Raw genomic sequence first — 16,658 nt, 5'->3', positions numbered from 1 at the left:
ACCATGGAAGTGCATGGCAGAGCAGAGTTGCTTACCTCTTGGCAGCAGGAAGCAGAGAGAAAAGGAAGGAGTTGGGGAGAGAGACACAGCCCCCAGGAGACACAACTCTCCCAGGCATGCCTCACCCCTAACTGCACAGGTAGCTATAAATTCATCAAGAGATCAGTTCTGCGATGTATAAAGCACCCCCATGATCCCGCCACCTTCCAAAGCCCCACCTCTGAACACATGAAACTGCTGGGGGACATTTTAGATGTGAGCTATAACAGGTAGAGAGAACTCCGGGGCAGGAGCCAAAGTCTCCAGTCAATGAAGATGACCAGAGCAGTAAGAAGATGGCACCGACAGCCAGACAGGAGGACCTGGAAAGTTCAAAGGACTAAACAGAGGAGTGGTTTTGTCACCATCTCCATGAGCTCTTTGATGCATGAGAGACGGCAGTAAGACATGGCCAGTGGAAATCTGTAAAGGGAAAATGTCTATTAAATCACATGCAGGCTATCTCCTTGATAGAACAGCCCAGAAAAGGAAAATGAAGTAAGCTATCCACAGGCAGACAGCCACCATGGTTAAAGTACAGTGAGCCATGTACACAGAAAAGCATTAGCATGTGCATAAGGAGGACCACCATCAATGCGTACGCATGCGCAGACAGCAAGTGTAGAACACACGTGCATGACCTGCACTCAGCCCTGTTTTGTTCCTTGCAGTAGCATAGAGTCTCCGCTTGGGCATGCCTTTTAGGATGTAAGTAAGTGTCTGCTGTTTCAGGCCAGGTCGGTGGAGTAAAATCTACTCGTACTAGCTCAGAGCATTCTTGATTTTTGTCATAAGCAGAGAACGGGTTAGGTATGGTACCCAAGCTAGGTTGGGACCTTCCTGCTTTAACCTTATAAGTAGGAATGGGCCGCAGTTGATGTAGGAATCACTGGCTCTGGAGGAAGGTTGGTTTTCCCTTGGTCACCAGTCTTTGCACCTTGGGCACCAGCCATTACAGTTAACGCTATTTCTCTTGCCTTTGCTTCAAAGATACACCTGAGAGGCAAGTCCCAGACTGGGGGAGATTGTGCATGAGGGAGAGGTCTCCAGGTGTGGCGCTCCCATGCCTGGGAGACACTGAATTCATCAAAGTGAGTTTCAGCAACACAAACCAGGCCAAGGATGTGGTGCACCGGCCAGTAACTTATAACAGGTCTGTAAAGGACATAAGGGCTCTACTCTCGGTTTTAGGAGCAGCAACTCAGGCAACACAAGTTCAACTAAAACCAAAAGAGTGCTCTGAAGAGAGCACAAATGGCTGAGTTTCCAAAGGCACAATTAGCTTTGAAAGAACCCTGAGGGCCAGGCGAGTGCTGCAGTCCACGGGACCATAGCTAGGCAGTGAGTAACAGGGTCCAGGTGCAGACCTAGCCCCTGCACAACCTGTGGTCACAGGTGCAGATAGCTCTAAGCATCAGCATCTGCCTGCCTGAGTGAGGGGAGCGCATCCCTTCAGATGCCCGTCTCACTCCAAGCTCCAATTTGGAATGTTCTGTCTCCAGCCAAGGCCTGGCCCTCTGTGGTAGCATGCGCCGCAAAGTCACAGGGAGAGCTTGCAGATCTAGGAAGGGCCTTGTCAGGGAAGTGAGGACAGGCAGGTGTGACAGGCACAGAGCTGACACATCCCAGGGAAGGAAGCTTGTCCTCTGGTGATATCGGAGGTCAGCGAAGCTGCAGGGATGAGACCATGAACCCAGAGTCGCTTAGAGAACAGGGAGGCACACAGTTCAGGCTTCCATCTTCTTTACAGAGGCAGCATTAATGAGGAAACAGGAAGTGTGCACAGGGTGAGGGCCACAAGGGGTGACTGCAAAGAATGAACCTGGGGCTGAGGTTTAACTCACTGGGAGAGCGCCTGCTTTACATGTGTGAGGCTCCGAGGTCCACCCCTGGGCCCCCCAAAAATGAAGGAAACAAATAAAGAAGAGTGAATGTGCTCCAAGAAGAAAGTTTCTCCCTCAGTTTGTTCTTTCTTGCATGTTATTTTAAGAATTCCAAGAACCAGGTACCATCCCCTTCTTTTTTACAGAATTTAAGTTCACTTATTTTAATTTTCATTATTCTTTTAATCATACAAACTTACGGATTCTAATGTAATAATTTCATACATGCCTACAAGATACAATGATTAAAGCAGAGTGCCTAATATTTCTATCCCTTCAACCATTTTTTATACTTTTATTAGTATGTAGGGATTGTACATAATCATAAGGTACAATGTTATATTTCAATACATGAATTTACTTCCCTACTCTCCATGGTTTAGTCCAGTGGTGGCGAACCTACAGCACACATGGCACAGCACGCTGTTTATATTATTGAAAGCTCTGAAAGATTTGCCATCACTGGTTTAGTCTCTAGTGTTTTATGATGTGGGTTTTTAAACAACAAATACTCCCTGAGTACCTCCTAGCACCAAGCTCTACCTTGTGCATGACTGTTCATCCTGATTGTCAGTTTGATTGGTTTAAGAGACAAGACACTGAGCAGATTAGTGAAGCACAGTTCTGGGTGTGTCTGCGGGATGTCTCCAGACATGATTGGTATATAAACTGGCATGCAGATTGGCATGCAAACTGAGGAGAGAAGTCCCCTCCATTGGACATGGCACTGTCCAATAGGCTTGCAGTTTATATGAAATGAAAGGGGAAGAAAGAAGTAGCCTGCCTATCTTTGGAAAGCTCCACTCTGCTGCAGTAGCTTGTCTTTTGCTATTGCCCTCGCCTGTGGACATCAACTCCAGCTTTCTCAGCCTTTCAGTGGACTCACACCAGTGACTCTCCAGGGAGCTTCCAGACCTTCAGTCTGGGACTGGTTCTGCGTCCTTGCTCCCTCTCATTCTGCAACTTGCAGCTTCTTAGACTCTGATTTTTCAGCCTGCCAAAGGCCACTGTGGACTCTTCCACCTCTGATCCTGGAAGCTGACCTAATAAATCCCTTTAAATAATTGTATATTACATTTTCTATTGATTCTGTTCCTTTTGAGAATCCTAATGTTCTAGGATTCTGTATCCTAAGGGGGAAATGCATCAGATATTCCCTGCCATTGGGTTATCCAGAATCTAATGAATGAAATAGAAATAGAAAACAGTGATTATAAAAAATTGTGCAAAAGACTGGCTTCTTTCAAGTAGCATCTTCAGTATTCAACTGTGTTGTAACATTCATCATTTCTTTCTTTTTACGACCAAATAATATTCCATTGTGCAGATATACTATCTTTTATTTATCCATTCATCCATTAATGGATCTTTGGTTTGTTTCCAATTGGACTGTGAGTGATGAAATTGTTCTATAATTGATTGTGGTGATAGTTCCATAACTCTGAATATACATTTTAACTGCACAAATTGTTGGTGTATGAATTATATCTTAATAAAGCTGTTACCAAAATAGAAAAGTCAGCGATAGAGCTGTGCACAGGACAGCAAGAGGCTTCATACAGGGAAGAGGTACTGAAGGGGAGAGTGTGGTTTGAGGAAGTAAATGAAGATGTCTTAGAAGAGGTGACCTCCACACCATTTCTTTAAAATAAGCAGAAAAGGAAGGAGGAAGCGCTGGGCAGGGGACATTCAACTCTGACGTTCATAGGCATAGAGCATTGATTTGGGTGTGGCTAGAGGAACATCCTTGCTACAGCAGGAGGACCTGGCATTTCATGTGAATCATGCAAGACTTTGTGGGAGAGAACCCTAAACAGAGTAAGACTGGAGGTAGAGAAGCCCATATGGAGAACCTCAAATAACAGCAAAACCCAAGAAACACTAAGAGGAGGGGGAAATTCCATAACGAACTGTAATTCAGCAACAGAAAATTGTCAATCATGGTGATTAGGAGATGTAGCTTTGATGGGTCGGTTATCTTTTCCCAGGCAGCATAACTCAGCAAAGGTGAGACCACCGAGCCTACAAAGGTGACAAAAGTCAGCAGGTGTCAGCAGCGTTGGCGCTCACACTCTGTGTACTTTACGTTGTAAAGGGTGCCTGGCACACAGGGTGCTGATGAGCTAACCCATCCCTGGCCTCCCAGGACTATTCTGCTGTTTTATTCTTATTGATGCTTGTCCCAAGTATAATTTAAGGAGACTTACTGAGCAGACGCAAGTTAATCTTAGGATCAAAGTGAACAAGCAGAAAGGCTAGACTAGGAAAAAAAAAAAGACTTAAAGCCAGAAATAAAATCAGTATTCAAAATGTTTCCTGTCCATGGCTCAAAATAGGCAAGAAATCAGCTACAAATTTTGCAGCGATCACTATCAGGCGAGAAATATGATTAATTACATGAATTAAGCCAATTGTTTAGTAAGTGCATGCCGAGTGAGAAATGTCTCCTGCAGGTGCTCCATAATGAAATCCATATTCACGAAGGCCCAGTCACTGAAGGACGCATCCGATAAAGCCGGGTGTTGAGCCAAGGCAGCTTCCTCGGAAGGCCTGAGAGGAGCTATGGAAGAAGTTTAGTGCCCAGAGCATGAGAATTTCTGCTTTTTGAAGTCCGGTGTTTGCAATGGACTGAGTAAGGGAAAGAGCTTCTGTGTGTGCTGGGAGGACACGTGCAGCTTCGTGCAGGCCACTGACATTCCTGTTTCCCACTGTTTATTTCATGAGGATTTTGTGGTAGAGCTTCAGGGTTTGTATCTACCACAGGGCAAGAAAGAATACAGGTTGTTCTTCGGATGCACTAGAAGTAAGAAAGAGGGGAAACAATGGAATGGAAGTGTTCCATGGCAGGACCCTAATTCTGAAGATCATCCTGTCACCAATAAGTCTCATGCCTCTGAGCCATTTCCTCATCCTTCCAACCAGCTGAGAAACCCATTCAAGGCGCTTGACAAGAATGAAGAACCAGCTCCTTGGAAACAGCCCATCAAAAGGGAGGGTGAGAAAAAGCCAGATGATAGGAAGCCAAGGGAAAAGGGAGACCAGCTCTTCGATCAAAAGGAGGTGCAGAAGCCTGACTCTAGCTGCTGGATGGAGAAAGGCCTCTCATCTGGCCTGGTGATAAAGAAAAAGCAAGCTGGAGTTCAAGAGAATGAGCAAGAAGAAAGAGCAGAGGCTCAGTGTGGAGAGGAGGAGCCTGAAGGAACTTCATCCGAACAGCGCAATGGAAATGAGCTGAGAGCAGCATCCGTGACTCCCCAGGAGAAGTCAGGTGGTGAAAGTCAGGATGTCCGAAACAAATCAGACCTCTTGAGAGGAAAGGAAACCCAGCTTCTACCTCGAACTGTTCACAGTCAGAACCCAGTAAACCAGCCCCAGAAAGAGGGACAGCTCAGCAAGGCCCACCTCAAGAACTGCAAGGCTAAGGAATCAGAGGCCAACGATGGCCCATCTGCTCAGAACTTCCAGAAAAGCCTCCCTCAGGAGCATTGCCAGGCCCAGGTGAAGGCCCATGGGCCTGATCAGAAAGGACCAGTGGCACCAAGGCTTTCTCTGGAAGAGGCTGCCTCTAGCAGTGATGACAGTGAGAAAGATGATATTGCTTTATTTCTGATAAGCCAGAGAGCCCACCACTCTTTACCTTGATGATGGATAAACAAAAGAAGAATCTCCAACCCCCTGATCAAAGTGTGCAAAGAAAAATATCCACAGCCACAAGTATTTCCAGCAAGGTAGAACCCTCCAGCTCAGCAGCCCAGCATGTGTACCTTACTGCCCAGCTCAGACAAAAGCAGAGCACATTGACAGCAGTGAACATCCAGGCTCTTCCCGATAAGGGTGAGAAGTTAGTAAAATCCAGGTGTTGGAAGAAGCACTTGGTGCCCTGACCCTCTCCCCAGAGCAAGGTGCTAATGAGAAGAGCAATACTCAAGCATCAAAACAGAGCAACTTCATCAAAGCTCCCACTGACCCTGCCCATGTGGTGCCTGCCCAGCCCCTTGTGGGTCATGATCTTCAGCCTGTGGGATCTCTAGGACTGAAGGCAGCCTGTCAGGGATCTGTTGGAGGACCCAATCAGTGCCCTGAAGGCCACAGAAACCAAGATCACTATTATGCAGTGTGGAAAGTCACAAGTGAAGTCCTTGATGAGCTGCATCAATCACTGGAGTCCTGTCCTGGTGAGACAGCAGTGGCAGAAGATCCAGCTGGCTGGAGGGTCCCTTTGCTACTGCACCAGAAGCAGGCATTAGCCTGGTTACTACGGCAGGAAAACCAGAAGCCACAGGAGGGATTCTGGTGGATGACACAGGCTTAGGAAAAATCTTGACAATGATTGCACTCACCCTTGGTGACACCGCCCCAGCGTAAATTTCAGCTATATCATTTAAAGCTTTCCGAAAATGAAGACACTGTGTACAAAGTCTTTTTTGCAAGATCAAGGTCAGCTCCTCAGTCCTATCTAAAAAGACATGAGAATGGAGGAGACCAATCTGAAAGAAGCACTAATAATCCATTCTATAGAGTGGTACGAGAGTTTGGGTCCAGTGAGCCCCGGTGCCTGGTGACAGCAGACTTGCAGAAATCCAGCACTGTCCACATCCTGCCCCAGCTGCTGAGACTGCACCAGTGCTGCTGTCATCTTTCTTTACTGAAGTCAGCCCTGGATCCCGCACAACTGAAGGCCTTGTTTTGTCCCTGGAAGGGCAGCTCAGCGCTATGACCTTGTCTGAACTCCATGATGCAGAGCCATCTCCCGCTATTTCCCTTAATGGGACATGCTTCACAGTGGAGCTTTTTGAAGACACACTAGGGAGCACCAAGATATCATCTCTGTTGGCAGAACTGGAGGCAATGAGAAGAACCTCAGGGTCCCTAAAGAGTGGCACTGTCTCTCAGTGGACCAGCATGCTGAAAGAAGTAGCACTGCACCTGAAGAAGCATGGACTGAGTTACGCCACCGTCGATGGCTCTGTCAACCCCAAACAGAGAATGGACTTGGTAAGGGCATTTAGCCACTTCAGGGATCCTCAGGTTATGCTAATCTCTCTCTTGGCTGGAGGTGTTGGTTTAAATCTGACTGGAGGAAACCATCTTTTTCTTCTGGACATGCACTGGAATCCATCCCTTGAAGATCAAGCTTGTGACCGAATTTACAGAGTAGGACAACAGAAATGTTTTCATGCACAGATTTATTTGTGAGGGGACAGTGGAAGAGAAGATCTTACAGCTTCAAGAAAAAAAGAAAGACTTAACCAAACAAGTTCATCAGGATCTGGAGAATCTTTTGCCAAGCTTACCTTGGTCGACCTCAAAATCCTTTTTGGCATCTAACCTCCTATCTGTAGGGTGCAGAACAGTGCCATTGCTGGTTTGAGTTAGGATCAGGGAAAAACGCCCTAGCCATGATCCCTGAGCTCTGTTCTTGCTTTCTACAAGTCTTATATATTCCTCAAAATAAGATATAATCTTATCTCTAGAAGTGAGGATGGGTCATCGTGTTAAATATTTGGTTAATCAATTATGTTAATCAATCAGCTTGCTTTGAGCAACATAGAACCCAATCAGTTATTTCAGTTAGATATAGTTACACAACTCTGGCAAAGCTGTGCGTAAGCTTCCGCAAAGCTCAGAACGCCCTGCATTGCCTTCCTTAGCTCAGCTGGTACAAGAACTCTTCTTACCATCTCCTCTACAATAGGCTCCTGTCTTCTTGCTGGTCCTGCCCATCTCTTCTTGGGCCTTTTGGCATTTCAGTGGGCTGAGAAGAACAGCTCCCTCAGCCAGCCATTCCTCTCCAGTTGTCTCAATCCAGGCAGTTTTTCCTTTCAAGCTTAAGGTCAAGGAGATGCTTTGCACATAAACAGATGTTGAGTCCTGTATCCTTACTTCATTGTGTATCAGTGTGTAACACTACTTCATTAGTATCAGTGTGTCATTTAGGGTTTCCATCACTGTGTCATTTAGTAGTACATCAATCAGTAGTGTATCATGTAGTGTACCAGTGTGAATATTGCTTAATCACTGTATCATTTTATATTTGTACAATGTATCACAGTATTTCTGTCATATCAGTATTTGTGACCATGTTAATATGTGTACAATATTTTAGTTATCAGTAGGATTTAGTATTATGTCATTTAGAATTTATTGAATCATTCAATATTTGTGTTAGCATTGTATAATCTAATATATACTCATTTGACATTGAAAAGAAAAAGAGCCAGGTGTTGTAGGCAAGGACCCTGGGCCTCACGATACAGAGGGAAACCTCTGTACTATCTTCAAACCTCATTCTGTGAGTTGCTCAGTGAATATCACCCCTCACGTGGTACATTTATAAAGCCACGTGGCAGGAAGACAGTGGCTATGCCTGAGTAACTACTCTCTGCCAGTGAAGACCTCAAAGTGGCCTAAAAAGGGGAGCCCTGAGTCAAAATCCAAAGGAGAAACACAGACACAACCAACAGATGCTCCGAGAACTTAATCATCCAAGTTAATATTATTCCTCTGCTTCACATATTTCTCAGAGTTTGATATTTATTATCTCTTTGTAATTTGCATACTTTGTAGGAACTTTCAATAACTCTGACCCATGGAAAATGAAACTGGGGTGAGACATAGTCTTGCTTATTTATTCCTCAAAATAATTTGGAAAATCTGAGTTCCTACACAATTTTTCAATTGGCATAGACCTGAGTTTAGAGATACAAAAGAATACTTCACCCATACAAATACTTGTGCATTGTAAATACCAACATTAAAAGCTAAAGATTACATCTTTCTTTTATATGCACCCAGTGGAATTTACCTAAAAATCAATTTAATACATGAATAATTTCCTATTTATTAGTTGGAAATTATGCATTATTTGTTCTTCATCTTGAATTCATATTTTTTTCAATATCTGCTAGTAAAATTTCAATAGAATTTATTACTGAGACATACACAGCAAGAGAAGTTAACTTTTTGAAGTATCTGTACCATATGATTCTAAGGGTCAGCTTAGAATTTCTCCTGGGTTTAGTCATTATTACAATTATTTGCAATAATTATTACATATTTCAATCATTTGCAGTTATTTATACAAATAATACATGCTATTAACATATACTTTAAGAATTATTATATGAAACACAAAAATGAATTAAAACCATGAATACACAAATGAATATAACTAAGGGCTAGAATAAAACTGCTCAGCCCAATTTTATTCCTGTTGCTGTCTGTGCCAGTCTAAGTTTTGGGGAAACCAGTCACTCACAGAGCCACTGAGGCACACTTGTAAAATAGAATTGTGAGGCAGAAGAGGAAACCAGGTAGCTTCCCAGGCACCAGCCCAGAAAGATTCCCAGAAACTAGACCATTACAATGCTGAAATGGAGAGCTTGGATTCCTGAAAGATGTCACTCTCTCTGCTAGCTACTGCATAACAAACTTGGCAAATGCACATTCGCTCCTGACTGCAATATGGGGCCAGCTCAGCTGAGTAAGTGCCTATGGCCTCAACTGTGATCACATCCACTGGTCAGGAGCTGCAAGACCAGGAATCCGGAAGGCCGCAGTAGGCCACTTGGTTGGTTGGAAGTCAGGCAACCCCCCCAACCCAAGACTGCTTTGTTTGATGATTGGGTTTCAAATACTTTGCCAATACTTCAGCTTGTATCACTTTGACAGATATCCCAGTAGACACAATAAACGCCATGGCTTAGATCAGATACAATGTCAGTGGAGAACTTCCAAGTGCATAAACTGTCCCTCCTCAGGCCCCAGTGAAATACCCTCCCCCATGCACAAAACATGACTTCTACCATTTGGAACCCAGGACCCCCATCTCAACCAACCAGGTTGTAGATTTGAAAGCCACAGTCTTATTGTCTGCATCAGAGCCATGTATGGAAGGAAACCTGCAGATCTAGCATCTTCTGATCCAGAAAATTGTGATGCAAGAACAAAAGTCACTTCTTCTATACACATACCCACTGATACAGCAATAGTCACCCAACATCAGTCTCATTTGAGCAGCAGAACCCAGATCTCAAATCCTACCAGGTTCAGGTTGTCAGAGAAGAAAAGGTTCCCTGCTGAATGCCCAGTGCTGCTGGGCTTTTCCACCATGTCCTTCCACCATGATGTTCTTGCCTTGGCACAGATCAAAAAGCAATAGGGCCACCCCACCAAGGATTGCAACCATGAGCCAAGTTAAGTCTGTCCTCCTCTAAGTTGATTATCTAAGGTACTTGGGCACAACAACCAAAAGCTAACACAAACACTTTCACATTTCCAGCCCTAACTCATTGTCTGTCGGTATTACATGCCTACGGCTTGAGTACAAGATATAAAGCACTTTGCAACCATCCTTTCATGTATGTCTTACTTTGCACTTAATCTTCTCCTTCCCTCATTTTCTAATTCCAAATTAGAAATATTTTGTTGGACATTCTCAGTCCCAGTAACCTTGTCCTTCCTCTGAGTCCCACTGTTAGAGTGGAGCTACCTTCAGTCTCACACAGGATGGTAAAACCGTTCTCCTCAGGTCTTTCTAATAAGAAGACTATACTCAACAGTCACCCTCCAAACTCCTAGCAGTGAAGACTTAGAATAAGCTTGGACAAACCCAAAGCACACAGATAGTTAGGCAGTTGCTCATCCAGTACTCTGGCCCACAGGTTCCGTGGCCTCTCCACTGTCTGTGCAGAAGCTCTGAGGCATTCCTGCCACCTGGCCCTTTACAAATGTCAGCTCCAGCCATTTGCAGTGTCTCTATTATGAAGATGACTGTAGGCTCAATGAAAGGAAACCTCCCTTGTAAGCACCTTCACTCACCGCAAGAGGTAAAAGCATAGGAGGGGCAGGATGCACTGCAGGAAGATGGAATTGCAGCATGAAAAATAAATCATTAGAAATTGGTGCAACTGCAGTCAGTCCTTAATTAACCAGGGGGATTCATGTGGGTGGCATCGGGAGAGTAGAGAAGCCTAAATTACAATTAAAATGAAATAAACCTAACATCAATTACTGCCTGTAAGAATGGCTAACTCTAGTGATGGTGCAGGGACCTAAGGTAAAGTCAGCTCTCCAAAGCACTCAGAAAAGCAGGGAGCTGATTGGTAGTGCTTGATCCAAGTCATGATTTGTTCTAGGAAAAGGGGGTTCCCAGAATAGCATTATCAGCAGCCCCTTCCTCTTGCAATCAAAGATGTCCCTCTGCCCAGGAGGGGTGACACACTCAGTACTGAGCAGTCAGTGTCCAGGACAGGTGGTGGAGAGGTTGCTCAGGTGACCACATGCTGGACAGAACACCAGGGACCAGAAGATGCACATACACAACTGGGAGCAAAAGGAGGCATGGTCTGCTCAGCAGAGCTATACTCAATACTGGATGGTGACACAGGCTCAGCTTCTGGCTCAACTACCTGTCAGTGGGGAACAAGAAAGGGTTACTTACCCTCTCTGAGCCTGTATCAGTTACTTTTCTCTTGTTGCTGGGACAAAATATCTGACACCCAAAGTTAAAGAGGGAAAAGTTTATTTAGCTCATGGTCTGTAGAGGTTTTAGTTCGTAATCAGCTGGCCCCAATGCAGAGTGTTATAGCAGAAGGACAGCAGTTCATTGCAGTCGAAAACAGAAAAAGCAACAAGAACGAAAGGGGGGAAAGCAAGCCTCTTTTTCCTCCCTTATACTGTAAGAAGGTTACACACCCTAGGGTGGGTATAGCACTCATACCATCTCTGTGCCCTCCTCTTGCATAGACTTAGGATATTTACCAAGTGAAGACCCTGGCCTCCTGCTGAGTCACTTAGTTAAATTTCTAAATTTCTCAAGTTGACACAATGAATAGCCATCACAACATCCTAGGCCATAAACAGCCACCCTAGGGCGTGTCCTCTACACCCTAGGATGTAGACTTGCTGAGTCACTTAGTTAAGTTTCTAAACTTTTCATGGTGATACAGTGTATCAACCATTACAGAGCTTCACCTTCCTACTCTGGAAATTACATCTGCTCTAGCTTTGCTTTGAAGATCAAGTAAGATGGGATGTGCTCCCACCTGAAGAGGTACATCAGTTAGCCATTAGAAAGTTCTCCTCCATCCTTCTATGAGACATTCAGAGAGAGGGAACAAGACCTCAGTCACAATGAAGAATTTCTGTAATCTCTCAAGCAAGGACAAAGGAGACAGAGAACAAGCAGGGAGAGGAGCAAGGGCTTCATCCAGGTGAGAGCATGGTCCTTGCTGGGGGCTGTCAAAAAGGAGGAGCTCAAATAGTCTGGAGAAGCTTCCTTCCCAGAATGCCTTTTGCCAGAACACAAATTGGTCTCCATCGCATTGGTAAATAATTAGCTGGAAAAATGGCCTTACTCTCTCCTTTCTACCTGTGTTCTTTGTCCTTGGAATGTGAGTGAGTTTTTGGCAATTTGTCTGTATGTCTTATAGCCTTTTGTTTTACTTTAGTTCCCATACCTTTAGCTCAGCTTCCCCAGACTGGGAGCCCCTGGCCTTGCCTTAAGGATGCAATCAGATGCCAGGGCTTGAGAAGCCTCAGATAAATCCAGATTATTACAAGAAACTACTTTAAATACTTATATTCTAATAAAGTGGAGAACCTAGATGATATGGAAAAACTCCTAGGTCCACATGAATTACCAAAATTGAATCAAGAAGATATAAAAACTCAAAAAAGGCAGTAATAAAAACTCTACCAACTAAGAAAAGTCCAATGGATTCACCTCAGAACTCTATCAGAACTTCAAGGAAGATTTAATGTCAGTACACCTCAAATTCTTCAAAGAAATTGAAGGGGGTGTTACCAAACTAAATCTAGGAATCTAGCATTATGCTAATACCAAAACCAGACAAGGACATAGCAAAACAGAAAACTATGGGTCAATTTCCTTTATGAACATAGATGCAGGAATACTGGAAAACAGAATGTAAGAAATCATTAAGATCATGTACCCTGACCAAGGTGGCTTCATCCCAGAATGCAGGGATGGCTCAATGTACACAAATGAATAAACATGATTTACATGAACAGAAGCAAATGTGATTTACATCATATGAACAGAAGCAAAGATAATCACATGATCATCTCAAAAGATGCAGAAAGAGCCTTTGACAAAATACAAAATCCATTCATCATAAAAAAGAACCTTGATGAAAATAGGTATAAACGGATCTTGTCTCAAACTGAAAAAGACATTTGTGACAAATGCACAGTTAACATCAAACAAAATGGAGAAAACTGAAAGCACTTCCCCTGAGACCAAGAAAAAGACAAGGGTGTTCACTTTCACCACTCTTGTTCAGTATAGTTCTCCAAAATTCAGCCAAAGCAGTCAGGCAAGAGAAAGAAATAAATGGGACAGATATAGGAAAGAAACAAGAGTGCTAGCTTCTTCAGCTCATGCATTAATTTGGAAGAAAAAAGACAAACTATCCTTATTTGCAGACAACATGATCCCTTACATAGAAAATCCAAAAAAAAAAAAAAAACCTCTACCAAAAGACTCCTAGAGCTAATAAACTCAGCAAAGTAACAAGATACAAAATAAACACACAAAAATTATTATTATTCCTACACACCAACCCACAAAGGAAGAAATCAGGAAAAGATCACATTCACTTTGGAATTAACCTAACAAAGAAAGTGGAATAACCTCAATAATGACAACTATAAACTCTGATAAAAGAGATCGAAGAGGACATCTGAAAATGGAAGGACATTCCCTGTTCCTGAATAGACAGAACCAATGTTGTCACAATGGACATGTTACCAAAACTGACATACAGATTCAATGCGATCTCAATGGAAACAATCCTAAAATTTATATGGAAGTAGAAGAGACTCAGAATAGCAGAAAGCAATCTGAGGCAACAAGAGCAAAACAGGAAGCATTGCAATCCTGGACTTCAAATTATCTCATAAAGCTACAGTGATTCGAAGAGCATGGTGCGGGTATGAAGACAGACGTGTGGACCAATGAAACAGAGCTCAGGATGCAGAAACAATCCTAGGCTTATTTAGCCATCTGATATTTGACAAAGGCCAAAAACATATGCTGGAGAAAAGATCATCTCTTCAATAAACGGCACTGGCAAAACTGGTTATCCACATACAAAGAGAATGATCTATCACCCTGTACTAAATTATATGCAAATGGATCATAGACCTAGCAATTAAAACAGAAATGCTTAATCTACTTGGAAGATAAAATAGGTAAAACTCTTAAAGAATTAGGCATAGGAAAGGAATTTTTGAACAGAACCTCAATGGCACAAGAAATAGCACCAAGAATCAACAAATGGGATTACATTAAACAGGTTAAAAAGCTTCTATTCAGTAATAGGAAACAACCAACAGAATGAAGAGACAATCTACAGAATGGGAAAAAAATGCCAACTATCTGACACAGAACTAATATCTAGAATATATAAAGAACTCATATAAATTTAATTACCCCAAATAAAAGACCTAGGGGCTGGGGATTTAGCTCAGCGGCAAAGCGCCTGCCTGGCAAGCGCAAGGTCATGAGTTCGGTTCCCAGTACCGGAGAAAAACCAAAAAAAAAAACCAAATAAAAGACCTAGTCAAAAAAGAGCACTTGAAATTTATAGACACTTCCAAGATGTGCAAATGGCCATAAGTATAAGAAAAAAGTGTTCAGAATCTTTGTCCATTAGAGAAATGCAAAGCAAAACAACACTGAGATTCCGCCTCACTCCAGAAATAATGGCCAGCATCAAGAAATCAAATAATAATAAATGCTGGTGAGGCTGCAGGGCAAAAGGAGCCTTCTACATTGTTAGTACAACTACTATGGAAGTCAGTGTAGAGATTCTTAAAAAACTAAAACTAGAAATTCAGTTCAACCCAGAGATAGACAGATGAGAGATAGGTAGATAGATAGATAGATAGATAGATAGATAGATAGATAATAGATGATAGATAGATAATAGATTATAGATAAATAGATTGATATCACAGTAGTACATGCATACTTATGTTATAGCAGCGCAATTCAAAATAGCTGCACTATGGAAGTAGAATATATGTCCATCAACAGATGAGTGCATAAAGAAAATGTAGTATACATACACAGTGTGGTACTACTGTTCAGCAAAAAAATATGAATTTGAAATAGTTGTAGAAAAATGGATGCCTCTTGAGAACATACACTAAGAGAAATAAACCAGACCCAGAAAGTTAAATATTGAATGGTTTCTCATACATGAGAAATCCAAAGCATAAATAATTTAAAGAGCAAAGTAAAAGACAGGTGATATGAAGCAGGGAGGTCGATGTTTTGGAGGTAAGACGAGGATACAAGGATGGAAGGGGAGGAGAAGGGAAAGAAGTAAAAGAATTGAAATGTGATATGTGTGTGTTGGTGCATACACATTCAAACCAAGATGAATAATAATCTCTCCAACAAACAATAAGTTACAACAAGTCTGAATTAGTCACACAACATGGGCCCACAACATATATATTCAATAAGTTTTGCAAACATGTACTAATAAGAATTTTTTAAATAAATAAGATAAAATAATTGCAACACACAGAGACACATTTACAGTCAAGTCCAAAGAGAATGGAAAGCAAAGACCCCAACAGAAAAATGCACACCATGTCCACAGCACTGAGCCATAAGCCAGTCACAGAAGGGCAGATACTCTGTGATGCCCCTCACCTGAGGCACCTGAGCAGGGTCATATGGGGACTTGGTTAGCTGGTGGGGGATGAGCATTTGACAAAGGCAGAGCCCCTGCTTCACAGATGGAAAGTTCTGGAGTCAGTGGCAGTGGTTGCACATCCATGTGAAGATACTTCTCACCTCTGAATGGAATTCAAATGTGGCAAGAGTTGTCATGATGGTAAACGTGGTTATTTGTAGTTTACCACAATTCTCAATATATTTTTAAAATTGCTGATTACTTGCCACATTTGAAATGTGCCAGGTTCAAGAAACCAGAGCAAGGCAAGACAGATCCTGCCTCGGAGGATTATGCCTTCAATCTCTAATTCCTGCACACTATCTTGTCCTGCCATGAACACAGCCATTTGAAAACATAATCCAAGTGCTGACAACCTCTTTCCAACAGGCCAGCCTCACAGAATGTTCCAGCTTGTCAAGATGTATCAACTCTGGGGTTTCTTGGAATGAACCTCTCTTTTCTCAAATGCCAAATCTCAGAAGTCATGCTACCCTTACCATGACCAGCACACCGCAGATTTCAACATCAGAGCACAGAGAAATTTCTTGTGGTTTCCAATTAAATCACCACAACAAGTCTGAATTAGCCACACAACATGGGCCTGCTGCTTCTGATTAGAGCTTCTTTCAGCTTATTTGTTGAATAACAGCAGAAAACAGAAAGTAGTGGCTTCATCTCACTCCCAGGGACCAGGAGCATAGCATTTTGTAAGTCTGGGATTCCTAAAATTCAAGTTTCCTTCTTTGCCTAGTTAGACCACCTCCTCCAACACCAGAGAAGAAGGTGCATCCCAGGATGAGTTCAGAGTTCATAATGCTAAATTATGAAGCTAAGAAGGATTCATGCCAAGATGAATGATAGTCTCTCGAACAATTAAATTACTCTCAGTAAACAAAACCAATGCAGGGGCTGGGGATTTAGCTCAGTGGCAAAGCGCCTGCCTGGTAAGCGCAAGGTCGTGAGTTCGGTTCCCGGTACCGGAGAAAAACCAAAAAAAACAAACAAACAAAAAAACAAAACA

General features: G+C 42.8%; 1 pseudogene; it reads left to right on the top strand.

Annotated features, from left to right (window-relative positions):
- The first annotated feature begins 4,484 nt into the window (after positions 1 to 4,484).
- Positions 4,485 to 7,250, top strand: LOC102011616 (annotated as a pseudogene).
- Positions 7,251 to 16,658: the final 9,408 nt, after the last annotated feature.

The sequence above is a fragment of the Chinchilla lanigera genome, unplaced genomic scaffold (assembly GCF_000276665.1).
Source record: "Chinchilla lanigera isolate Chin_1 unplaced genomic scaffold, ChiLan1.0 scaffold00002, whole genome shotgun sequence".
Classification (NCBI taxonomy): domain Eukaryota; kingdom Metazoa; phylum Chordata; class Mammalia; order Rodentia; family Chinchillidae; genus Chinchilla; species Chinchilla lanigera.
Note: the sequence above shows the minus strand (reverse complement) of the source record. Positions and strands in the feature narration are given on the sequence as shown.